We start from the raw sequence: 26,944 nt of genomic DNA on the forward strand, positions 1-26,944 counted from the left end.
AAGGAAATAGAAGCCATGTTTCGAAGGCCTGTAGTGCAGGTCCTTCATTAGTTTGTAAGACATGAGTCTGAAATAGCTGGCAGTTTGGTTCTCGAAAGATCTCTGAATCGTGTGCAGTTACTTGGTCGAGTAGGTCAGGACCCTGTCATGAGACAGGTAGAAGGAAAAAACCCAGTCACAATATTTTCTGTAGCAACAAATGAGATGTGGCGATCAGGGGAAAATGAAACACACCAAATGGGTGATGTCAGTCAAAAGACAACGTGGCACAGAATTTCAGTATTCCAACCAGGCCTCAGAGATGTGGCATATAAGTATGTGAAAAAGGGGTCTCGAATTTATGTGGAAGGGAAAGTAGACTACGGTGAATATATGGATAAAAATAATGTGAGACGACAAGCGACAACAATTATAGCTGATAACATTATATTTCTGAGTGACCAGACGAAAGAGAAGGCATAGAGTGGACGATTCTTCTTTGGCCATTGTTTGGTACAGTCTTGTTTCCAAATCTTGATAGTCTTTATAGTTTCTGAGGTCAAGAATTAAAATACTCAATGTAAAATGAGAAAAAAAAATCCTTTGTCAGTTGCTTCCTTTGTAAATATTTTCTCCCATTCTGAGGGTTTCATCTTACGGTTTCCTTTGCTGACAAAAGCTTTTAAGTTTCGTTAGGTCCCATTTGTTTATTTTTGTTTTTGTTTCCATTTCTGTAGGAGATGGGTCAAAAAGGATGTTGCTGTGATTTATGTCATTAAGTGTTCTGCCTATGTTTTCCTCTGAGAGTTTTATAGTGTCTGGCCTTACATTTAGGTCTTTAATCCATTTTCAGTTTATTTTTGTGTATGGTGTTAGGGAGTGTTCTAATTTCATTCTTTTACTTGTAGCTGTCCAGTTTTCCCAGCACCACGTATCGAAGAGGCTGTCTTTTCTACATTGTATATTCTTGCCTCCTTTATCAAAAATAAGGTGACCATGTGTGTGTGGGTTTATCTCTGGACTTTCTATCCTGTTCCATTGATCCATATTTCTGTTTTTGTGCCAGTACCAAACTGTCTTGATTACTGTACCTTTGTAGTACAGTCTGAAGTCAGGGAGTCTGATTCCTCCAGCTCTGTTTTTCTTTCTCAAGATTGCTTTGGCTCTTGTGTTTCCATACAAATTGTGAAATTTTTTGTTGTAGTTCTGTGAAAAATTCCATTGGTAATTTGATAGGGATTGCATTGAATGTGTAGATTGCTTTGGGTAGTATAGTCATTTTCACCATGTTGATTCTTCCAATCCAAGAACGTGGTATATCGCTCCATCTGTTTGTATCATCTTCAGTTTCTTTCATCAATGTCTTATAGTTTTCTGCATACAGGTCTTTTGTCTCCTTAGGTAGGTTTATTCCTAGGTATTTTATTGTTTTTGTTGCAGTGGTAAATGGGAGTGTTTCCTTAATTTCTCTTTCAGATTTTTCGTCATTAGTATATAGGAATGCAAGAGATTTCTGTGCATTAATTTTGTATCCTGCTACTTTACCACATTCATTGATTAGCTCTAGTAGTTTTCCGGTAGCATCTTTAGGATTCTCTGGGTATAGTATCACGTCATCTGCAAACAGTGACAGTTTTACTTCTTTTCTGATTTGGATTCCTTTTATTTCTTTTTCTTCTCTGATTGCTGTGGCTAAAAATTCCAAAACTATGTTGAATAATAGTGGTGAGAGTGGGCAACCTTGTCTTGTTCCTGATCTTAGTGGAAATGGTTTCAGTTTTTCACCCTTAAGAACGATGTTGGCTGTGGGTTTATCATATATGGCCTTTATTATGTTGAGGAAAGTTCCCTCTGTGCCTACTTTCTGGAGAGTTTTTATCATAAATGGGTGCTGAATTTTGTCAAAAGCTTTTTCTGCATCTATTGAGATGATCATATAGTTTTTATCCTTCAATTTGTTAATCTGGTGTATTATCACATTGATTGATTTGCGTATATTGAAGAACCCTTGCATTCCTGGGATAAATCCCACTTGATCATGGTGTATGATCCTTTCAATGTGCTTCTGGATTCTGTTTGCTAGTATTTTGTTGAGGATTTTTACATCTATGTTCATCAGTGATGTTGGCCTGTAGTTTTCTTTTTTTGTGGCATCTTTGTCTGGTTTGGTGTCAGGGTGATGGTGGCCTCGTAGAATCAGTTTGGGAGTGTTCCTTCCTCTGCTATTTTTTAGAAGAGTTTGAGAAGGATAGGTGTTAGCTCTTCTCTAAATGTTTGATAGTATTTGTGTGTGAAGCCGTATGTTCCTGGGCTTTTGTTTGTTGGAAGATTTTTAATCACAGTCTCAATTTCAGTGCTTGTGATTGTTCTGTTTATATATTCTATTTCTTCCTGATTCAGTCTCAGAAGGTTGTGCTTTTCTAAGAATTTGTCCGTTTGTTGCAGGTTGTCCATTTTATTGGTATATAGCTGCCTGCAGTAATCTCTCATGATCCTTTGTATTTCTGCAGTGTCAGTTGTTACTTCTCCTTTTTCATTTCTAATTCTGTTGATTTGAGTCTTCTCACTTTTTTTCTTGATGAGTCTGGCTAATGGTTTATCAATTTTGTTTATCTTCTCAAAGAACCAGCTTTTAGTTTTATTTATCTTTGCTATCGTTTCCTTCATTTCTTTTTCATTTATTTCTGATCTGATCTTTATGATTTCTTTCCTTCTGCTCAGTTTGGGGTTTTTTTTGTTCTTCTTTCTCTAATTGCTTTAGGTATAAGGTTAGGTTGTTTATTTGTGATTTTTCTTGTTTCTTGAGGTAGAATTGTATTGTTATGAACTTTCCTCTTAGAACTGCCTTTGCTGCATCCCATAGGTTTTGGGCTGTCGTGTTTTCATTGTCATTTGTTTCTAGGTATTTTTTGATTTCCTCTTTGATTTCATCAGTGATCTTTTGGTTATTTAGTAGCGTATTATTTAGCCTCCACATGTTTGTATTTTTTACAGTTTTTTCCCTGTAATTGATATCTAGTCTCATAGTGTTGTGGACAGAAAAGATACTTGATACAATTTTAATTTTTAAAAATTTACCAAGGCTTGATTTGTGACCCAAGATATGATCTATCCTGGAGAATGTTCCATGAGCACTTGAGAAGAAAGTGTATTCTGTTGTTTTAGGATGGAATGTCCTATAAATATCAGTTAAGTCCATCTTGTTTAATGTGTCATTTAAAGATTGTTTCCTTATTTATTTTTATTTTGGTTGATCTGTCCATTGGTGAAAGTGGGGTGTTAATGTCCCCTACTATTATTGGGTTACTGTTGATTTCCCCTTTTATGGCTGTTAACATTTGCCTTATGTATTGAGGTGCTCCTATGTTGGGTACATAAATATTTGCAATTGTTCTGTCTTCTTCTCGGATTGATCTCTTGATCATTACGTAGTGTCCTTCTTTGTCTCTTGTAATAGGCTTTATTTTAAAGTCTAATTTGTCCGATACGAGAATTGCTACTCCAGCTTTCTTTTGATTTCCATTTGCATAGAATATATTTTTCCATCCCCTCACTTTCAGTCTGTATGTGTCCTTAGGTCTGAAGTGGGTCTCTTGTAGACAGCGTATATACGGGTATTGTTTTTGTATCTGTTCAGCCAGTCTGTTTCTTTGGTTGGAGCATTTAATCCATTTACATTTAAGGTAATTTTCGATATGTATGTTCCTGTTTCCATTTTCTTAATTATTTTGTGTTTGTTATTGTAGGTCCTTCTCTTCTGTTTTCCTGCCTAGAGAAGTTCCTTTAGGATTTGTTGTAAAGCTCCTTTGGTGGTGCTGAGTTCTCTTAGCTTTTGCTTGTCTGTAAAGGTTTTAATTTCTCTGTCGAATCTGAATGAGATCCTTGCTGGATAGAGTAATGTTGGTTGTAGGTTTTTCCCTTTTATCACTTTAAATATATCCTGCCACTCCCTTCTGGCTTGCAGAGTCTCTACTGAAAGATCAGCTCTTAACCTTATGGGGATTCCCTTGTATGTTATTTGTTGCTTTTCCCTTGCTGCTTTTAATATTTTTATTTGTATTTAATTTTTAATAGTTTTATTAATATGTGTCTTGGCGTGTTTCTTCTTGAATTTATCCTGTTTGGGACTCTCTGTGCTTCCAGGACTTGATTAACTATTTCCTTTCCCATATTAGGGAAGTTTTCCACTGTAATCTCTTCAGATATTTTCTCGGTCCCTCTCTTTTTTTCTTCTTCTTCTGGGACCTCTATAATTCGAATGTTGGTGCATTTAATGTTGTCCCAGAGGTCTCTGAGACTGTCCTGAATTCTTTTCATTCTTTTTTCTTTATTCTGCTTTGAGGTAGTTATTTCCACTATTTTGTCTTCCAGGTGTCTTATTTGTTCTTCTGCCTCAGTTATTCTGCTATTGATTCCTTCTAGAGAGTTTTAAATTTCACTTATTGTGTTGTTCATCATTGTTTGTTTGATCTTCTCTTCTTCTAGGTCCTTGTTTAAACGTTTCTTGTATTTTCTCCATTCTATTTCCAAGATTTTGGATCATCTTTACTGTCATTACTCTGAATTCTTTTTCATGTAGACTGCCTATTTCCTCTTCATTTGTTTGGTCTGGTGGGTTTTTACCTTGCTCCTTCATCTGCTGTGTATTTCTCTGTCTTCTCATTTTTCTTAACTTACTGTGTTTGGGGTCTCCTTTTCACAGGCTGCAGGTTTGTAGTTCCCGTTGTTTTTGGTGTCTGCCCCCAGTGGGTAAGGTTGGTTCGGTGGGTTGTGTAGGCTTCCTGGTGGAGGGGACTGGTGCCTGTGTTCTGGTGGATGAGGCTGGATCTTGTCTTTCTGGTGAGCAGGACTGCGCCCAGTGGTGTGTTTTGGGGTGTCTGTGAACTTCTTATGATTTTAGGCAGCCTCTCTGCTAATGGGTGGGGTTGTTTTCCTGTCTTGTTGGTTGTTTGGCTTGGGGTGTCCAAAACTGGAGCTTGCTGGTCGTTGAGTGGAGCTGGGTCTTAGGGTTGAGATGGGAGATCTCTGGGAGAGTTCTCTCTGATTGATATTACATGGGGCCAGGAGGTCTCTGGTGATCCAGTGTCCTGAACTCGTCTCTCTCACCTCAGAGGCTCAGGCCTGACACCTGGCCGGAGCAACAAGACCCTTTTGGGAAGTCTGAGGTCTTCTGCCAGCATTCAGTAGGTGTTCTGTAGGAGTTGTTCCACACGTAGATGTATTTTTGATGTATTTGTGGGGAGGAAGGTGATCTCCACATCTTACTCCTCTTCCATCTTAAAGGTCTTCTGCTTCATTTAGTTTTGTAAATAAAGTAGTAAAGTCGGGACTTTCCTGGTGGCACAGTGGTTAAGAATCCGCCTGCCAATGTAGGGGACACGGGTTTGAGCGCTGGTGCAGGAAGATCTCACATGCTGTGGAGGAAGTAAGCCCGTGCGCCACAACTACTGAGCCTGTGCTGTGGAGCCCGCCAGTCACAACTACTGAGCCTGCATGCCACCACTACTGAAGTCTGTGTGCCTAGAGCCATGTGTGTGAGAGAAGTCACCCCAATGAGAAACCCACACGCCATGAGGAAGACTAGCCCCCACTCACCACAACTAAAGAAAGCCCACGCACAGCAACAAAGACCCAATGCAGCAATAAATAAATAAATAGATAGATAGATAGATAGCCAAGTCTTTCTGTTTCAGATAAACTTTCAAAATTAACCTCACTAAATATTAAAACACCTTATTCCTTTAAATTGTATATTATACTTTTAAAGGAAAAAAATTCACATTCTACCCCTTGATTATGTGGAACATTCTTTAATGTTTCAAGGATGAAAAATGCATTTTCTGTAGAAAACAGATGAAATGGATTCTTGTTGACTCATGATTTAAATTGAGTGAGTTCAATACAAATTTTGACGAGTAAACAGTTGCTCTTCTAATCCAAGAAGTAATGACTAACTGAAAAGTTATTTACATTCTATCTTATAATACATTATCTGAGTTTCTTGCCATATATATGTATTCTGAATGCATTCTGAATGATCTTTGGGGTAGGCAATAGGTATGTCGTAGGTGTTAGAAAGTCGGGGATTAAGATATGTAACAACTCTGCAAATAAGTTATTATATAAAGTGACTTTGTAGAGTGACTGTATAGAATATGAAGGTTAAATGACATATTTGAAAGCAAACTCGAAAAAAAAACCATTGTTATTAATGCAAGGTTGTTATTATTAGAGATGGTATTTTCTATTTTATTGAGAATATGGGACAGTTTTAAGATTCATAATTTCTGGCTTGAATATTATCTGTGAACTGTAATATATATTGAGTCCCTTCTGTTAACCTCTCTCTCTCCTAGTCACTCTCTGGCTGTTAATGCTGCCTGTAGTCCAGGGTAACACTTTCTTGGCAAAAGGGAGGTTAACAATCATTAAACAGAGGAGTTAAAGACATGAACCTCATTGTAGCTGCCCCTCCCTCCACCCTCTCTTACTTCTTTCATTCCTTTATTCCTTCTGAATTTATAGAAGTTTGTTGTTAGTGAAAGCTGTAGAGGGAAAACAGATAATTATATAAACTTTATTTTTTAAATATAGAAGTTTTACTCCATAGTTTCTTAGCCCCAGTCCTTGAGATTGGATTTGTTTTAGAATCCATAATTTCTTGAATTTTAAAAACTTGAGTTAGTGATATGTACTGTATGTTGTATAACATTCCCCAGAGTGATCTGTGGTAGAACCCTGTAATCACATAGGGCAGTATTTTTGAATTGAAACATATTAACATGCACATTGAGTGGGATAAATGAGGACTATAATTATCCTTGTTTCAGTCCAGGTCATGTTTTACCAATAAATAAGTTATGTAAAATTTGGTTTTCAGAATGTTTTGGATTTTAGAATTTTTTGTTAAGGGATTATGGACTTCTCCCTCTTTGTTTTAGTGTTCCCAAAGGTCTGTAGAACCTATTCCTGTGAAGAGAGGAAGACCTTTTTTTAATCTTCATGAACCATATGTATGCCTGGTTGAGATAATGTGTACATATAAAAACACATTTATACAATATACATATGTGTACATATACATATATACAAATTTAGGGGAGCACGTGCATGTTGTGTTTGTGTGTGTGGCACAGAGAGAGAGAGAGGAAGGTGAGTGCGGGGAGGGAGGGGGAGAGAAGTGTGTGTTTGTGGATGGTAGGGACAGGGTAGGGCTGGGGAGGGGGGAGTCGCGATCTGGGTCTGTGTAGCTGTTTCACCCTTGTGCTACCTCGGATTTGATTACTAACATGGTGTGAAATAAAACCTTAGTTGCAGTTTCACAGCCTTGTTAGCACTTAAGCTTATCATTAACAAATTCTCTAGACAGCGATAAAACCTAGATATTCTGTGTAAAATTACAATCAGAATGTTCTGTGTGCCATACAAAATAACAGTAAAAATTTTTAAACAGTCAAAACGGAGTATGACTTAAACTACTTTTTACTAATCCTAAAGGAGTGTGGTGTTTTATAGTCACCCAAAGAAGCAGTTTTACTTTGCCTATTTAATAATTAGTGGACTGTGGTTCAAGACAGGAAGTGAAGAATGCCTGAGCCAGTTGGAGTGGTAATAGTAATTTAGGTAAGCAGAAACTAATGTTCCAAATTGGAAATAGACCAGGGCATTGGGGATTAACACCATCCCATTATGAAAAGTCTCATGAGATCTCAGATGACCTCAAGAGGCTTGCACTTTTGTTTGTAATTGTTTATAAGAACCTTTGTAAGATTGTTCTAAGAGACTATGAAAAATACTCAGGCTATAATATTGCTTACCAGTAAATGTGGTAGAAATGACCTTGTTTTCTATTCAGTTGTAGAACAACTTATTTTAGGCCCTGAATCAGTCAGATGAAATGAACTCTTGGGTTGGAATGCTATATTTCTTTTTAAATATCAAAACCTTTAGTATTTCTTAAGTTTAAGGCCCCTAACCTTTACAAACATTACTGTATGAGAAGATAAACTTTCATACCCTTCCAGTACTTGTATGATGCCTTTTCTCCAACCTCTGTGTTCTTTGCTGACAACAGCAATTGTATGTACTTTGTGAGGTCAATAAATGCTGATTTCTGCAAGAAGACAGCTCTTAGGAAGTGAGCTTAGTTGTGAAGGGGAAGCACAAAGAATGAGGTAATTGAATGAGAAGTATTGCAAAGGATTATTTAAAAGTGTGAGTCAGAAGCGAAATTAATATTATTTCCCTTGGGTCTCCCAGGCTTCATGTGTATATCATGATTTATTTTGGCTTACCTGGTTAGTTTATCCAGATATGTGGATGGTAGCGAACTGGCATCATCAAATTCTCTTCTTTTTCATACCCAAAGCTGAATATGTATGCTTGTAACTGTAGTTCTTGTTTTCATAAAAAATGTACTAATAAATTTAAAGCCATGTAATTTAAGGTTATAAAATAGATGGCATTTAGTGAAGAAAGGTTGACCTTATAGTGTATCTTTATTTACCCCATGATTCCTACTTAATTGAAGTCTACTTTTTTATGATTCCTTTTAGGATACTAAGGCTTATGAATTCTACTGTAACCTGCTTAATTCTGAATAATCATTTTTCCTATTTAAATGGGGAGCTAAATGCCCGAAACGTATTTCCTGTAGTTTTTCTTAAATGACAGAATTTAGAAGTTATTATGTAGTAAAACCAACTAGACCAACTATGAGGTTGAGGGAATTTTAGTTATGAGGTTTTTATTGTTTATTAATTTTAACTGTGTGGTTTGGAGAGTGGTCAGAAGGGGAAGAGGAACATTTTGAAATTATGCCCTACAGGTTTCAATCTTTTGTCAGCTTTTTGTGATGCTATAGATGACTGTAATTTGAAACTTGAAATCTGAAAGGTTTGTGGATTAGATGATTCACATACTGTTGGGTTTTCCACATGGCTTAAATTCTTTATAGAAACAGTTTTACAGACACATAGCATGAGGACAGGATCATATTTATTCTATAGGATTTGAAAACCAGTGACCTATGTTCTAAGAAGATGAAAGTCTGGTTTTAGTCAACATTGTAAAAAAATTGCCTTATATGCCTTATATTACTGCTTACATTTCAGTTTTTTGATGTGTGTATTATCATTGTTGACTCAAATTAACTGAAAGTGTCGACAGAACCACAGGAAAAAAATTGAAATCATGTTGCTAAATAAAATTTAAATACTACTTTTAAAAGTAAAACTATACGCTTATAGACTTTTATGTATGATTTGTGTTTCCATGAGGAAATGTTGATTAAGTAGTTTCCATTTTGGTATTACAGTATGTCCTGTTGTAAGTTGCTGACTGTGGAAAAATCTTTTAAGTCAAAATATCTGCTCAGCTTAAACCCCTAGATTTACTATGGCAGAAACCAGAAATAGAAATCTACCAGCAATTTTATAATCTATTGAATTCCTGTACAGCTTTTAGAGTAAGTTAGTTTTAAAAGAAGTTGTTGACTGTAGAACTGAATTACTTTTGTATATCCTTGTACGCAAAGGGTCTTACTTGATTTACTAAATACATGTCTGCAGTTTTTTCCAAAAAGGAAGCCCTAGCCTAGAGTGACAGAATTTTCTGTTTAGTATATTTGTGAGAGATGTTGTTAACCTATAAAATAAACTAATTAAGTATAAGTCTGACAAAACTTGTTTATATGTAATATTTAGCAGGATAGATTTATTTTGGATGAAACAAAAAGTCTTCAAAATCTATTTTCTGTTAAATGAGTAGCTTATCTTTGTTATTTTTTGAGGGTATTTGACTATCCTTGATAACAGAAAAAAGAATCTGGATTTGTAATATTAGTCTACCTAAGTAAGACAAGTTTTTTGAGGATACTTGAATTTTGATGTCTGCTTACAAAGTGCAGTAATTCAGTGTTAAGTGAGATTAAGTTAAATTATTCCTAATAGGGGCTGTGTCTTCTGAATAAATGTTTTAAGTTTCTCGTTTAGTGCTTGCTTCTGTTATTAACAGAAGAGCAAGACGAGGACAGCTTCATGTAGCTGCCATTTTACATGAAGTTAAGACTCTAGTCAGTGTTAAGTAGCTGTGGGATCTTTATTTCTTTGTAGTAGTTTTGGTGCATGGCGTGATCAATAATTTTTACTTTCACAAAGCTGTTACTTTTACATTTTAATGATTCAATTTTTTTACCAATTAATATTGTACTAAAAGGGAATAGAAATGTGGGTGGCACTTGGAAAGAAAAGCTGTTGTTTATAGTCTGATAATGTGGTATTTTAAGTTTATGCTTTGGGAGAATTAAATTTGGACTCTGACATCATTCAGAAGTAAGACTTAGATGCATTTTCAAGAAAAACCTAGGAAATAAACTAGCGTGAAGGCTGGTTTTTGTTTCAGAACACAGTGAAGATGTGACTTTTAAAATGCCTTCTAACCATTCAAAGTAAACCTCTCATTTATCAAGTTAGAGTTAAATTGTTCACAGTGACATATATATTAGTTTGTCGTCTTATGTTTACAGAGTTAATGATGTGCTTCAAAATAACAGCTAAAACATATAAGCAATAATTATTGAACAAGGAAATTAAAATAGTATTCATGAATACAGTCAAGATTGTTCATTGTACCTTAGTGTTAGCAGAATATTTTAATAGCAACATTTTATTTTCTATCAGTAAAAATATACTTTTGTTTGAACTGTTAACACGAAATTATTCTGTCCAGTATGACTTTAAATGTTAATGCTATAGTTATAAAGAGCATGTGGAGTGTGCATAGAATATACTTGGGCTTTTAATCACCATTTTTAAAATGTTTTGAAAGATACATTAGAGCTAACATGAATATAGTAGACAATTAATATTTGAATTGAACTTCAAATTGTATTGAGGATCTTGTAGTGTGCCTGAGCATTAATTACAAAGTAGTGACTGCGAGTTCAGACCAACAACTCTGACTTTTGATAAGCAAAACAGAGGAGCTTTTTTATGTATGGTGAAAGATGTAAAAACATCATTTTACTTCTTAACAGTTTGATTAATAGATATTGGTGAATACCAAAGTGTTACTGAACCTGTATGTACGTAACCACATGAGTACAATTCAAGTCACTGATACCTTTGTTCTATATGTTCTCGTAAAAGTACACTATAATCTTTTAAAACTAATTCCTGGTTCTAACAAAGATATGCTCACTTAAGAAAATTTGGAAAGTACAGAAAAAGGTGAAAATAACACTTACCAAGATATGTTAACTATATTTTGATATTTTTATGTTGATTTTCTTTGTGCTCTTTCTCATGTGTATATATATTATACATGTTTATACCAACATTTAAATTGGGATCATACTGCTTCTGTAATGGTATTAGATTTTAACATTGGAAATATTAGTTCTTTATAATCATATTTACATGCTATAGCTAGAATTTATAGGGGAACATAGTTTTTGCTTTAGAGAAGAGGTCAGCAAGTTTTTTCTGAAAGGGCCAAATAGTAAAATATTTTGGGCTTGGCAAGCCAAGAACAAAATTCAGGATAGAATACAGATTCTCATAACCATTTAAACTGTAGCCATTAAAAAATTTCAAAACCATTCTTAACTTGTGGGACTTAAAAAAATAGACAGCTCTCTGGATTTTGCCCATCAGATGTAGTTTGCCATACTCTGCTTTAGAAGATTATTTGCTTGTATTTTATTTATATTTTACAATGTGTATGTGTCTAAATCTTTCTTTTTAACAGTTCTTGACATTACTACCTCAAAGGCTCTGAGCCGGCCACTGTGTTAAAACCCAAGGACCCAGATTGTAATTCTAGTCTTATTGCTGCAGGAATCAGTTTGCTGGTTCCTAGAGGGAATGCTAACTTTGACTTAGTAAGAAAGATATGGTACTTGCTGTCTCCATAGTAGAAAAACTGGCTGAGCTTAGAAGTGAACATAATTCAGCCTTTACAGGAAATAGGAAAGTGTTATACTTGGGTCTGATTCTAGGAGATGAGGATATTGTGTAGGAGGTGTTAGACCTACCTGGAGGTGTTATTTAGCCTTAAAATGTCAAGGCTGCCCTCCCAAATCTAGTTCTCCTTGACCTGGCTTTGTTCCCTTTTTAGTATCCATTTTTCTAACTTCAGAGACAGAACTAAATAATCATGTGTGGATGTTACTATATTATATGGATGTTATATTATTAAGTTATTATATATGAACGTAAAGGAGTAAAGATGGAAAAGATAGAAAAAATAAAGAAGCTAAAAATAAATGTCAAAAGCACTTTTTCTTGTCTTAGGATAAAGATTGTATCTTAAAATGTATCTGGAAGGGAAAAACTGCTGTTGGTATTGCAATGATACTGTTTATTGTTAAGTACAGTTTTTTGTGCATGTGTGTAAATATTATAGTTTCTATTTTCATTTTATGTGCAAAGCTTTTCCAGTTAACGCTTGTCTGTTTGTTGTTATTTATGATGTCGTCAATGAAAGAAAATGTGTTTGGAGCAGAACAGTAGATTTTAAAATAAGATTTCATGCTGTTATTTCAAGCTGTATCCCTAGTGATATGATACAAAAGCCAGTGTTCTGCTTCCTTTCTTGGGGCATATTTGCAAACTTACTTACAGACTCATAGTTATTGGACAATTGTAAACTGAAGCTTTATTCAAACAAAACTTTGTTATTAAGATGATTTTCCTTTATGGTGCTTATATTTGGCAGGAACATTTAGAGGGATAGGGTGCTTGTATTTTTATTTGCCCTTCTAACCAACAGTTTAAATATTGAATCCACACATTTGAGTGGTAAATCCTAGATTGCATTTCATAGCTTCTATTGCCTGTAATATTGGAAGCACTTGGTTTAATAAGAAAGGAGTGATAATTAGTTTCTAACATGGAGGGGTTTGCTGTTTTTAATACTGCTCTACTTGTTTGTTGGCCTGTAACATCCTTCCTGCAGAACTTGGAGCAGAGGTAGTATGTGTTTCAGTGGGCCAATGTGTTCTTCTTGGAGTATGTTTTGGAATATTGCCAAACTTCTAAGAATTTATTAACAACTTTGACCAGAGCACCTAAATTAAAAATTTCTTATCAATCTTTAGATTTTTTAACTGAATTCCCAGGTGTTTGCTTTAATTTCCCAGGCCCCTTATATGGAACTAGGTCATGGAATGAAATAGGATATTCCTGACCCACCATCTCACTCACTAAAGTTGTTTTTCCATTAATGGTAAAGGATTTGTACTGACTTATGCAACCATCCTTCCCTGATTCCTTTGCCTTTTTTCTCTCTTCTGCCTTCATCAGTCCTCCCTTCCCATTCAGTGAGTAGTGTCTCACACTGGACAAAATTAAATGGTTGACCAGATCTAGGGGCATAGGAAAAAGCTGAATATTAAACTTGCATAGAAAAGGATTAAACTTGTGACCTTATGTTATCTTCCATGTGATTTTAATTGCTACATTATAATGTCTTAATTTATTCAATTCAAAATTTTAATTGGTTAACAATAAAGTATGGACCTATTTAAATAAAGTTTGGAGGAAATAAGATCTCATTAGTGTGCATTATGAAAAATGTCTTCTTTAGTCTGTGGGTATAGAGACCTGCCTACTGCTTGCATGATGATGGTCTAAAAATTTAAAACACATTTAGGGTTAATAAGTTTTTATGGCAAAGCATTTAATATTTTTTAAGGAAATGAAAAGCAATACTAATTTTTGTGTACATTAATTCCTTTGAAATGCTCTTGCCAGAACCACGAAGTTGAATCTCATATGAATAAATAACTGTATTATAGTGCTCTTTTTAAATTTATCATCATTGACCAATACATGTACAAAACTGTCTTATAACACGGAGTAGAGATAAAGTAAGTTGGTTAAAACAAGTCAACAGAGAAGTTTTTAGATTATTATAGAGACAAACACCTTTGTTTTGTGATTCCTTTGATTTTTTTAAAAAATTGCCCTCCTTAAACTTTGTCTTGCTCTCAAATCCAAGCCCACTTAAATTTTGTTGCCATTCGCTTTCTGCTTTTGATCTTTTTTGTTGTTTTTTAAAACTAAATTTTAAAACGTCTCAGTCAGCAGCCAGTTTGGAAGAGTTTAAGGGTCACTCTTTTGAAAGAAGATATGTCCTTAATGATTTTAATTTGAGTCTGCTGTTGAAAGTTATTTAACATTTCCTTGAATGATGACTCTTAATTAGTCAGCTGTAAATGGATCACCTGCATAAATACCTGGTGATGTGCCCAGTATGTCATTGTGATTTCCGTAAAGAGTAAGGAAGCAGAGTCCTTTTTTTTAGTTTTTAAAATATGTTGTTTTGAAAAATTCCCCCCACAGGAAGATATAAAGTTGGATGAGCTGCATCACTTAGATTTAATTCTAAATATCACATTATGCTTTTATCATTTTAATTATTTCAATATTTTATAATTAAATATAGTCTGATTATATTTAATAACATTACAGACACCATAACATTTAATTTTTTAATTTTTATTAATATTTTTTCTTTCAGTTTTACTTAGATATCATTGACATACAGCACTGTATAAGTTTAAGGTGTACAGCATAATGACTTGACTGGCATATATTGTGAAACGATTACCACAGTAAATTTAGTTAACATCCATTATCTCATGTAGATACAAAATATAAGGAAAAAAAATGGTTTTTCCTTGTGATGAGGAGTTTTAGGATTTACGCTCTTAACAACTTTGATATACCATAAGCAGTGTTAATTATAGTTATCATGCTGTACATCACATCTACAGTACTTATTTATCTACCTGTAAGTTTGTACCTTTTGACCACCTTCATCCTATCTCCTCCCACCTCTGGGAACCACAAATCTGATCTCTTTTTCTATGAGCTTGTTTGTTTTTTAGACTATAATGTAAGTGAAATCATACAGTATTTGTTGTTCTCTGACTTATTTGACTTAGCACAAGGCCTTCAAGGTCTATCTTTGTTGTTGCAAAGGGCAGGATTTCCTTCTTTTTTATGGTGAACAGTATTCCATTGTGTACATGTATCACATTTTCTTTATCTGTTTATCTGATGGACGCTTAGGTTGTTTTCATGTCTTGGCTATTGTAAATAATGCTGCAGTGAATATGGGGGTACAGATAACTCTTCAACATGGTGATTTGGCTTCCTTCAGATGTATACACAGAAGTGGACTTCATATATCACATGGTCGTTCTATTTTTAATTTCTTTGAGGAATCTCCATACTGTTTTCCATAGTAGCTGTACCAATTCACAGTCTCACCATTGCACAAGGGTTCCCTTTTTTCCACATCCTTGCCAGCATGTTATCTTTTGTCTTTTGATGATAACCATTCTAACAGGTATGAGGTGATAATCTCATTTTGGTTTTGATTTGCAGTTCCCTAATGGTTAGTGATGTTGAGCACCTTTTCATATACCTGTTGGCCATTTCGATATCTTCTTTGGAAAAATGTCTGTTCAGGTCCTTTGCCCAATTTTTAATTGGATTATTTGTTTTTCTGCTATTAAGTTGTATGAATTCTTTATATATTTTAGATATTAATGCCTTATCAGATATATGATTTGCAAATATTTTGGTCTTTTGTGGTTCTATATAAGTTTAAGGATTATTTTTGCTATTTCTGTAAAAAATACCATTGGAATCTTGATTGGGATTACACTGAATCTGTAGATGGCTTTCGGTTGTATGGATATTTTAACAGTTTTAATTCTTTTGATCCGTGAACATGTAATTTGTGTCTTAAGTGGAGTCCTTATTTTCTGATAGTGCTGTATAAAGTTTTGAAACTTGCAGTGATAGTCTATAATCATAAAAGCTTTTCAGTAGTGTCATGACTGCCTTTTCATTACCATGTGAATTAGGGTTTTTTTTTCCTAAGTGGAAGGAGAACTCATAGGAGGACTATTTTTTAAATTTTAGATTACTGACATCTTCTGATAAGGATGTTAGAGGAGTCCATGTGTTAGAATTGAGTAGCTGTGAGAATAGAAGTTAGAGGATAATTTCATTTTCAGATATGATAGATGAAGTGCACACATCTTATTTCTCCCTCTGAATGCATTTATAAAACCTGGACAGGGCTTCCCTGGTGGCCCAGTGGTTAAGAATCCGCCTGCCAATGCAGGGGACATGGGTTTGAGCCCTGGTCCGGGAAGATCCCACATGCCGCGGAGCAACTAAGCCCGTGCACCACAACTACTGAGCCTGCGCTCTAGAGCCTGCGAGCCACAATTACTGAAGCCTGTGCGCCTAGAGCCCGTGCTCTGCAACAAGAAAAGCCACTGCAATGAAGAGTAGCCCCTGCTCACCACAACTAAAGAAAGCCCGCATGCAGCAACGAAGACCCAAGGCAGCCCAAAAAAAAACCACCTGGGCAAAATGGATGGAACAGCTATTTGAGGACTCTGAAGAATAAATAATAACATGTGGATTGGGGAAGAAGACTAGAATCTAAAGTATCATCAAACTGGCTGTTAGTTTACGATATTTTTCCTTCCACTATTCCTGAAGCTGAATTTAACACAATCTGAAGGCTACAAGTGGGCACTTAGGTATAGACAGAGAGCTCCACGAAAAAAGCCCGCTAGTTCTGGCTCAAGGAGTGGGAAGGATAATGCTCAGTGTGAATGTGGAAATTCCATCTTTTTTTTTCTTTTCTCTGTTCTCATGCCATAGTCCTAAGTAACCCTGTGGTGATGGCAGTAGCCTGCAGCCAAAACACTGAGGGCTAAGAACCTTCCTCTTCAACTGACAAACCCTCATTACTTTCCCCCCTCCTTTCTGTCCTTCCACTGCTTGGCCCCAGAGCAGGTACAATAGCAGAACTGTGTGACCAAGCAGGTCACCTAAAGCCCCAGGTTCTGGCTGAGGAAATGAAAAGGGATGCCCGATGGAATTTGACAGTATTGAGATCATGTAGAGAGAGAAACTTGGGAAAACAATACCGTAAAATTTTTTATGGATTCCTGGGCTTGCCCCTCAGCTGTACATACATGGAAATAGCAGACTACTGCTCAAGTCCTAGACAGTAGTATCCTGATTATTGGCTAATACAGAGTGGGACAGATTCAAATAGCACAGCAAAGACTTTGAAAATTGAACTGATAATGGAACCATGCCCACAGCAGCCATGTTAGAACTTGCAGCCTGAACCCTAATCATGTCATCACCTGTTAAAACAAAAATAGTAACATTATCCACTGAATTTAAACAAGAACCAGAATTTTGTAACATAATATTTAAAATGTCCAGATTATAATCCAAAATTATCTAATATATGAAGAACCAGGAAAATTCAATTCACATGGGGAGAGATGATAAATGTATACCATCATGATACAGATGTTGAAATTATATGATGGAGACTATATAGTAACTATTTCACAAATGTTCCAGTGAACTATGGTGGATACTATTGAAATAAGTGGAAAAGTAGAACATCTCAGCAGAGAAAGAGAAGATACAAAAAAGATACAGAATTGTTAGAATTGAAAAATGCAATAAGTGGGAAAAACCCACTGGATGACTCAATAGCAGAGGGGGAAGAAATTTTTAAAAATTGAACAGAGCCTCAGAGAACTATGGGAAAATAACAAAATGTTAGATGTTTCAAGACATTTTGAGAAAGAATGTGGTGCTGAAAAATATTTGAGTAATGGCCCAAAACACCACAAATTTAGTGAAAGATGTAAACATACAGAATCAGAGAACCTGAAACAGTTATGATAAACCCAAAGAAATCCATTCCCGGATAGGTCATAATAAATCTGAAAACTGAAAACAAGAGGAAAATCTTGAAAGCAAACAGAGAAAAATGACACATTACCTCTGGGGGAGCAGTGATTCGAATGATTGAGGAATTCTCGTCAGAAACTGTGGAGGCAAGAAGAAAGAGGCAAAACATTCTTAAAGTGCTGAAAGAAAAAAACTGCCCATAACCAGCAAAAATATTTTTTAGGGATGAGAGTGACATAAGGACATATTCAGATGAAGGAAAACTGAGAGTGTTCATTGCCAGAAGACCAGATCTAAAATTTGCTGAAGAATGTTCTTAGGACAGAAGGGGAAATGAAAGCAGAAGGAAACTTGGACATCAGGCATAAAAGAAGATCAACAGGAATGGTAAATATCTATATAGATATCATAGACTGAGTTCTTTAAAACATATTTGATAGTGGAAAGCAAAAATTAACAACATTGTCGAGACTTCTGTGGTGGCGCGGTGGTTAAGAATCCACCTGCCAGTGCGGAGGACATGGGTTTGAGCCCTGGTCCGGGAAGATGTCACATGCCGCGGAGCAACGAAGCCCATGTGCCACAACTACTGAGCCTGCTCTCTAGAGCCTATGAGCCACAACTACTGAGCCTGTGTGCCACAACTACTGAAGCCTGCGTGCCTAGAGCCTGTGCTCCGCAACAAGAGAAGCCACCACAGTGAGAAGCCTGCGCACCGCAACGAAGAGTAGCCCCCACTTGCCGCGAGTAGAGAAAGCCCGCACAGCAACAAGGACCCAACGCAGCCAAAAATAAATAAATAAATAGATAAATAATTACAAAATTGTAAAATTTTTACAATTTTTTCTGATGTAGTTTTCAATGAATATGGTGTAATACATCTATTAAATGTAAAATATTGATTCTGAGTAGACTCTGAAAAGTTAAATATGTATATTGTTGTACCTGCAACCACTGTTTACAAAGTAAGATGTTAGAATCACAATGGATAAATTAAAATAGAATATTAAAAAATGCTAAACACAAAAGAAGGCAGAAGAGGGAAAACAAAGGGAACAAGCAGAAAACAAACAATCCAATATAGATATAAATTCTTACATATCAGTAATTACTTTAAAATTTTAAATGCTGTAAACACATTAATTAAAAGATTATTAGAATGCATTAAAAAATGACCCCATTGTATGCTATTAGAAACTTGCTTCAAATAAAATAATATAGGTAGGTTGAAAGTGAAAGGATGGGAAAAGATATATCATGCAAACACCAATCAAAAGAAAACTGGTGGCTATATTAAGCAATCAAAATAAACTTTAGAGCAAAGATAATTACCTAGGATAAAGAGTAGCATTACATATTGACAAAAGGATTAATTTACCAATCCTAAATGTGTGCATACCTAAGAACAGAACTTAAAAATACATGAAACAAAATCTGACAGAACTTAAAGGAGAAATAGAGAACTTAACAATTAGAGTTGAAGACTTCAACACACCTTTCTTAGGAATAGATAGAACTAGCAGACAGACATCCAAGGGTACAGACTGAGTGAACAACACTCTCCACCAACTAGATCTAATTGATATTTGCAAGAATACTTTAGCCAACAACAGCAGAATATACATTCTTTTCAAGTACAAGTGGATATTATCAAGATTAAATGTACCTTGGTCATAATACAAATCTTTAACAAATTTAAAAGAATTGAACTCAAAGTATGTTCTCAGACTATACTGGAAATGAACTAGAAATCAATAACAGATAAAAGGAAAATCTTCAAGCTCTTGGAAATTAAATAGCAGACTTCCAAATAATCTGTTGGTTAAAAGAGGAAGCCTCAGAGGAAGTTAAAATATTTTGAACTGAACGAAACTGAAAATATAACATGTCAGAATTTATGCAGTCTGGGCAGTGTTTACAAGAAAACTTAACTGCATTCAGTGCTTATATTAGAAAAAAAGAAAGCCCTCAGATCAATAATCTATGTTTCCATCTCAAAAACTAGACGAAAGAGAACAAAATAAATCCCAAATAAGAGGAGAAATGAATGAAATTCAAAGCAGGAAGACAATAAAAGTCAATAAAACCAAAAATTGTTAGTTTCTAGGAAAAAGGACAAAAAAAGAGAAGACATATAGAACCAGTATCAACAATGAAAGAGAGGATACCACTACAGGCCCCACAAGAATCCAAAGGACAGTAAGAATACTAAGATCAGCTATATGCACATAAATTTGACAGATTAGGTGAAGTGGACCAATTCTTTGAAATAGACTAATTTCTTTTTTTAAACATTTTTAAAAAATTTCTTTAATGTTGTATCTATTTTATTTATTTATTTTTGGCTGTATTGGGTCTTCGTTGCTGCGCGCAAGCTTCCTCTAGTTGCAGTTGAGTGGGAGCTACTCTTCGTTGCGGTGCGTGGGCTTCTCATTGCGGTGGCTTCTCTTGTTGCAGAGGGTGGGCTCTAGGTGCACGGGCTTCAGTAATTGTGGCACGCAGGCTCAGTAGTTGTGGCCCACAGGCTTATAGTTGCTCCGTGGCGTGTGGGATCTTCCTGGACCAGGGCTCAAACCCATGTCCCCTGCATTGGCAGGCGGATTCTTAACCACTGCGCCACCAGGGAAGCCCCATGAAATAGACTAATTTCTTAGCAAAGTACTTAAACTCACCCAAGGAGAAAAGATTATTGTAGCTAGTCTTAAAACTATTAAAGAAATTTAATTCATAGCTTAAAACTTTTCAAAAAAGAAATATCTAGACCCAGGCGGTTTTACTGGTGAATTCTTCCAAATGCTTAAAGAAGGAATGACATTGCAGGTTTCCCTGCTATCCAAAAATAGAGTGTTTTGTGAAACCTTTTGTAAGGAGAAATGGTGTAAATCGAAGAAGCAATTACCTTTTTTCATAAGTGAAAATACTCTTCAGATTTTTTTTGGCTAGTGAAAACAGGTACTAATAATGTAGGTCTTTTGTAAAAGGGAAGTGTTGTAAAGCAAACTTTTGAAAAGTGGGGGATAGTTACATGTTTTTAAAATTTCATTATTTTTAAAATTAAATTTTATTAAAAAATTTTTTAAAAATTGAAGTATAGTTGATTTACAATGTGTTAGTTTCAAGTGTGCAGCAAAGTGTGTGTTTGTGTGTGTGTGTGTAACTGAATCACTAATAATTAGTGATGTTGAGCATCTTTTCACGTGCCTTTTGGCCATCTGTACGTCATCTTTGGAGAAATGTCTATTCACATCTTCTGCCCATTTTTGATTGGGTTGTTTTATTTGATATTGAGCTGTATGAGCTGTTTGTATGTTTTGGAGATTAATCCCTTGTCGCTTGCATCATTTGCAAATATTTTCTCCCATTCTGTGGGTTGTCTTTTCGTCTTGTTTATGGTTTCCTTTGCTGTACAGAAGCTCTTAATTAGGTCTCATTTGTTTATTTTTGTTTTTATTTCCATTACTCTAGAAGATGGATCCAAAAAGATACTGCTGCTATTTATGTCAGAGAGTGTCCCACCTATGTTTTCCTCTAGAAGTTTTATAGTATCTGGTATTACATTTAGGTCTTTAATCCATTTTGAGTTTATTTTTGTGTATGGTGTTAGAGAATGTTCTAATTTCATTCTTTTACATGTAGCTGTCCAGTTTTTCCAGCACCACTTACTAAAGAGAGTGTCTTTTCTCCGTTGTATATTCTTGCCTCCTTTGTTGTAGATTAATTGATCATAGGTACGTGGGTTTATTTCTGGGCTTTCTGTCCTGTTCCACTGATCTGTATTTCTGTTTTTGTGCCTGTACCAGACTGTTTTTGTGCCTTTACCAGACTGTAGCTTTGTTGTACAGTCTGAAGTCAGGGAACCTGATTCCTCCAGCTCTCTTTTTCTTTCTCAGGATTGCTTTGGCTCTTCAGGGTCATTTGTGTTTTCATACAAATTGTAAATTTTTTTGTTCTAATTGTGTGAAAAACACTGTTAGTAATTTGATAGGGATTGCACTGAGTCTGTAGACTACTTTGGGTAGTATAGTCATCTTGACAATATTGATTCTTCCAATCCAAGCACATGGTACATCTTTCCATCTGTTTGTGTCATCTTCGATTTCTTTCATCAGCGTCCTATAGTTTTCGGAGTACAGGTCTTTTGTCTCCTTAGGTAGATTTATTCCTAGGTATTTTATTCTTTTTGATGTGATGGTAAATGGGATTGTTTCCTTAATTTCCCTTTTTGATCTTTTCATTATATAGAAATTATGTAGTATAGAAATGCAACAGATTTCTCTGTATTAACTTTGATACCTGTATTTTTTAAACCATTTTTTCCCAAAAAACCAAAAAAATAGAAGAGGAAGGAACACTTCCCAACTCTCTATGAAGCCATAAAATAAAATAAAATAATACTATTTACAGTAGCTCCAAAAGAATGAAAAGTACTTTGGTATAAATATTAATATACATGCATACATGATCTTTATGCTGAAAACTAGTAAACAGTAATGAAGGGAATAAAAGAAGACCTAAGTAAATGTAGAGACATACTGTGTTCATGGATTGGTAGACTCAAAATAGTAAAAATGTCAGTTCTTCCCAATTCAATTTATAGATTTAACACAATTCCAATAAAAACTCCAGCAGTATATTTTATAGATAGAGACAATCCAACTTTAAAATTTATATGGAAATGTAAAGGAATAGAATGGTTAAAACAATTTTGAAAAAGAAGGGTAAAAAAGAAGAATTACACTTTCTGATTTTGAGTTACTATAAATCCATAGTACTGTACTGTAATGAAGTGGTATGAATAGGTGGACGGATAGAGACATAGATCAGTAGAACATCATAGAGTACTGAGGAACAATCACAAATATGGCAAAAGTGTAAAAGCAGTGCAGTCGGTAAAAGGATAGTCTTATCAACCAGTGATTTTTAAAAATTACACTTTTTAAGGCAAAAAACATACTTCAGTTGCAATAATTGAACATCCTTCTGCAAGAAATGAACCTTGTTTTAAATTTAATGAAATAATGCCATTTGCAGCAACATGGATGGACCTGGAGATGATCATACTAAGTGAAGTATGTCAGACAGAGAAAGGCAAGTATCATATGATAACGCTTATATGGGGTATCTTAAAAAAATGATACAAATGAACTTATTTACAAAACAGAAACAGACTCACAGACTTAGAGAACAAATTTATGGTTATGGCGTGGGGGAAAGGATAGATTGGGAGTTTGGAATTGACATGTACACACTGCTGTGTTTAAAATAGATAACCAACAAGAACCTACTGTATAGCACAGGGAACTCTTGCTTGATATTCTGTAATAACCTAAATGGGAAAAGGATTTGAAAAAGGATAGATACATGCATATGTATAACTGAATCACTTTGCTGTACACCTGAAACTAACACAATGTTATTAATCAACTATACTCCAATATAAAATAAAAATTAAAAATAAAGATTTCAAAAAATAATGTACATATTCTAGAGAAATTAATTCAAAATCAATCATAGACCTAAATGTAAAATGTAAGCTACTAAACTTTTAGAAGAAAAGTAGGATAAAACATTCTCGATCTGGGGTTAGGCAAAGAGTTCTCAGATGTTACATAAAAAGCAGGATCCATAAGAGAAAAAGTTCATAAATTGGACTTTTTTATAATTAAAAATTTTGCTTACAGAAGACAATATTACGAAACAAAAAGGCATGGCAGAGATTAGTCAATATTCACCAAGGACTTGTATCCAGAATATATAAAGAACTCTCAAAAATCAACAGTGAGAAAACTAACAACCCGATTTAAAAATGGGCATAAGTTTGAGCAGACATTTCACCAAAGAGGATACAAGGATGGCAAATACACATGTAAAAAGTTGTTCAAGGTTACTAGCCATTAGGGAAATACAAGTTAAAACCATGATGAGATATACCTATATAGCTATTTAACAGCTAAAATTAAAAACACTTTTTTTAAGAATACCAAGTACTGTTGAGGATGCAGATCAGTGGAATTCACATACAGTGTTGGTGGGGATGCAAAATGGTATAACTTGGAAACTAGTTTGACACTTTCTTATAATGTTAACCATACACTTACTTTATGACCCAACAATTTCACTTCTTGATATTTACCCTGAAGAAATGAAAATTTGTTTGCACAAAAATTTATGTATGCAAATATTTATAGAAGTTATATATCAATACATAGTGATAGTTGGAAAGAAGTGAAAATAACCCAACTGTCCTTCAGTAGGTAAATGGTTACACAAAATGTTGGCCATTTTATACAGTGACATAGTACCCAGCAGTTAAAAGGAAAAAGCTACTTATACATGCAGCAAATTGAACGAATCTCAAATGCATTCAACAGAATGAAGGAAACCATTTTTAAAGATTCAGTTCTGTGTGGTTCCCTTTATATAACGTTCTGAAAAAGACAAAACTGTAGTAGTAGAGAACACATCTGTCCTTGCCAGAGGTTAAGCTTTATAGGGAGTATATAGCTATAAAAGCATGAGGGAGTTTTTTCGTATAGTGTTATTGTTCTGAATCATGATTTGATACTAGCTTCAAGAATTTGTACGTGTGTTACAGTTCATAGACTGAACACCACAGTTTTAAAAAGTCAATCTTACTGTATGATAATTTACCAAATATAATTTTTAAAAGAATTAAAAATAGAAGTTAGAAAGGGAAAATGGACAGGAAAGGTGGTGATATAGGCCAGAATTGCACCAAAATTCAAGAATTTGTTTCTGACTGAAGATAAAGTGCTGGTTTTAATGATACTGTTTTCTACATAATAGAGAAAAGTCAGGTACAAGTTATTATTTTCAAAAATATATTTAACGGTTTTTCATTTCATAATGTTTTGCTAAACTTTCTAATTTTTTGTTTTTAATTTAGAATGTTCATTTACCTGTGTAGTAAAATTTGAAAGAGAAAACGTATTCCATGTATATAAAATCTGTGACCAGTTTTCATTTTGCCCTTTACAAGCTGTTTTACTTCTTGGGATCTGTTTTTTTTAAAGCATATGTAATAAAGAATGATAACACACTTCTAAATAGCACGAGTCAAAGAAGAAATCTCAAGAGTAATTTTAGGGACTTCTCTGGTGGTCCAGTGACTAAGACTCCACGCTCCCAACACAGGGGGCCCTGGTTCTATCCCTGGTCAGGGAACTAGATCCCAGATGCCACAACTAAAAAAAAACAAAATTCCACGTACTGCAAAAGATCCTGCGTGCCACAACTAAGAGCTGACGCAGTGAAATAAATAAATATATATATTTTTAAAAGTAATTTTAAATTATTTTGAGCTTAATGACAGAGAAAACACAACTTATCAAAATTTTTGGGATGCAGTGAAAAAAATGTTTAGAGAGAAATTTATAGCATTGAATGCATATATTAGAAGAAATATCTAAAATCAGTAATGGAAGCTTTCAACTTAGGAAACTAGAAAAAGAAAAACAGATTAAATCCAAAGTAAGTATAAGAAAAGAAATAGTAAAAATTAGAGCAGAAATAAATCTATGAATTTGAAAATAGGAAATCAACGACCAAAAGCTGTTTCTTCGAAAAGATAAAATGAGGGCTGATGAACTTGATGCTTTTCCAGTGCCCCTTTTCAGAGTCCAGTTTTGTTTTTATTATTTTTATCTCTTTATTAATGATTTCTAATTTTGTACATTAAGCCTGTTTATTATCTCCACTGCAGTATTTACTATGACCAGGGCTTGGCTTCTGTTTCTTCTTTTTTGTCTTTCACTGCTGCCATTCTACCTTAGTGCTTTATTTTGCAAGTTTACATTTAATATGCCTATGTAGCTATATTTTTTTCTAGTCATAAATTTTACTTTTTTTCCTGAAATTCTTCTGATTCTTTAATTTATATTTCAGTGTCCAGGAATCCCACAAATTGTATTGGTTTTTATAGGTTTCACATCATAATTTTGAATATCAGCCTGCAATACTTCAGTAAGCATTTCACGAAAAAGGTCCTGCTCCTGTATAACTGCATCATGATTATCATGACAAAGAAAATTAATAGCAATTACTCTAATACTGTTCCTATTTACATTTCTTGAATTGTCTTGTCCCAAAAATGCCTTCTGTGGATTTTTAAAAAATATTTTTTGCATTTGATTGTTACGTATTTTTAGTTTCTTTTAATTTAAAACAGTTTCCCTTACAACTAACCTTTTAAAGAAAGCAGAACATCTGTCTAGTAGAGTGGCTCACATTCTGGATTTGTCTGATTTTCCTCGACGTGTCATTTAATGTGTTCCACTATCTCCTATTTTTACCGAAACATTCATGAAACATTTTTTGACAGTAAAACTTTGTAATTGATGCTGTGTATAACAGCAAGAGGCAGGTACTATTGAATGACCGATTCTTAATTTAAACTGTTCCTACAGTTTGTTCTGGGAGTTGTCTTTCTTGTAAGGTTTCAAGGGAAAAGATAGAAGGGAAGGATTGCCACTGTCCCTAGAGAGTCACAGGAGTAAAAGAATGGGTCCAGGTATAGAAGGTCTTATAACATCCCTAGTGTAATCATCTGGACTGAAGGAGAACAGGAAAGTGTTTCTAGAAAGAGAAGGACCAGTGATCCTTGAATTTGGGATATGGTTCTTTTGAGTTTGAGAAGTAAGATCTCTTTCTCCATTTCTTATATACAGTGTTTTCTTTGTCCTCATTCAGAAGTCAGTCCTGGAATACAATGTGACATGCATTCTTGCTCCAAAAGAGAAAAACTGGGAGCTAACTCTGTAAGCAAAGACATGGTGGTGAGGGTGTTGTGTGGGAGATGGATGGGTTGGTGGGTGTTCCACATGCCCCATGGAAAAAACCAGCACTTCTTCCACTTTTCACTCTCCAGAAAACCGAGCACAAAGAGGAATAACCAAAAGTGCCTTCACAGAAATAACATGCTCTTTTTCCTCCCTAGGTGATCACCCTTAAAATCATATTCAATCACAATTAAGGTTTAGATTAGTTAACATGTCAAGTCTATTAAAACAGAAGTATAATCCACCTAACATCTATACATTTTGTATTTACAAACCCAGTATTACTTAACATGTAGACACCACCACTATTGATTGCCTACAATTAATTGACTCCTTCATGTATTTTTTGACATAGCACGGAGTACTTGACTAACAAAAGACAGTTACCAGTCAAGCATGCCATTTCTGAAGTCC

The 26,944-nt window shown here is 34.8% G+C and overlaps 1 protein-coding gene and 1 pseudogene across 12 annotated transcripts in view; both read left to right on the top strand.

Moving 5' to 3' along the window:
• On the top strand, nucleotides 1-24,053 carry LOC309653907 (single-stranded DNA-binding protein, mitochondrial pseudogene; annotated as a pseudogene). Its single transcript has one exon. The product of its transcript is annotated as a single-stranded DNA-binding protein, mitochondrial pseudogene (transcript).
• The window catches only part of TCF12 (transcription factor 12), a 373,830-nt gene that overhangs the window by 69,734 nt on the left and 277,152 nt on the right, over nucleotides 1-26,944 (top strand). The gene's annotated exons all lie outside the window — the stretch shown is intronic.

The sequence above is a fragment of the Balaenoptera physalus genome, assembly GCF_965194825.1.
Source record: "Balaenoptera physalus genome assembly, chromosome: 2".
NCBI classification, from domain to species: domain Eukaryota; kingdom Metazoa; phylum Chordata; class Mammalia; order Artiodactyla; family Balaenopteridae; genus Balaenoptera; species Balaenoptera physalus.